The following is a 1,066-nucleotide window of genomic DNA, read 5'->3' as shown; positions in this document are numbered from 1 at the left end:
ATACTTTTCCTGCGACAAGGTGGTCTGTTCTGCGAACCGATTATACAGCTGCTCCAAGGGCAGCTCATGTTTTCGAAGCAGTTGTGTTAAGAATTTCATATTGTTTTCAAATGGAAATGCGCTAAAGCTTTCAAGATTGCCGTGCTTCTCTACGTCTTTAGCCAAATGTATGCAGCAGTGCACACTGAATGATACTTGATGGTCACCGTAAAGTGCAGCAAACTGGCTCACAAAGAATCGCAGTTGAGTTTCCGCATACGAGCAATGAACCTGGCATAGCTCTGGGCTGGCAAGAATATATATTGCAGAGTGATGGGTGACAAAATTGCTGTAGACGTCGTCAGGCAGGTGACCTTTGAAAACACAGGGACCAGTGTACAAGAGTATCAACATAAACTCTGTCGCCTTCCAGCGATCCAGTTCATCCAGTGCCCTTGGCTTCCTGCTAAATTCTGATGGCATGTGCTTAACAAGAGATACGTTTATCTCTGATATCATCCCTCTGTCGGCTGGCCCAACTGCATGGCGGTGACCACGAGTCCACAACATTAGCAAATACTTCATCACGCCTAAGCAGATCAAGTGCATATAATCAAGAGGCACCGCAAATATGCAGTCAATGTTAAGTTCAGTGAGAACTGAAGTCCCTCTATGGTGCTCCATATCGTGTTGCTCGCGGAAAGTTGTGTCCGTTCTTAGGGGTGCACTCATGTTTAGGAAACGCATTCTGTTGGTTTTGTATCCGCCCTCAACTGTGCACTTGGGGCACCCTGAACGAGCATTGCGGCCTTTCGTCAACATAACAAACGCTCGCGCTGGTGCATCACATACGATGCAACTACATACGATTAACTTCTACATCGTGATATTTGCCATTGATCCTTATCGCATCAGCACAAAGCTGTTTCGCTTCGCTGACAAAAGGCCGCAAATACTCGTTGGGATCTGTTGGCTTCTCTGTGCCTGCATAAACTCCAACCAGAAACACTCCATTACAGGAGAGCCCTTTCACTCAGCACTGGATGGGTCAAAGCTGAAGTTTCGAGCTGTTGCTTATTGGTGTCCA

This window comes from Ornithodoros turicata, unplaced genomic scaffold (genome assembly GCF_037126465.1).
Source record: "Ornithodoros turicata isolate Travis unplaced genomic scaffold, ASM3712646v1 Chromosome17, whole genome shotgun sequence".
Taxonomy (NCBI): Eukaryota; Metazoa; Arthropoda; class Arachnida; order Ixodida; family Argasidae; genus Ornithodoros; species Ornithodoros turicata.
This window is presented reverse-complemented; position numbering follows the sequence as displayed.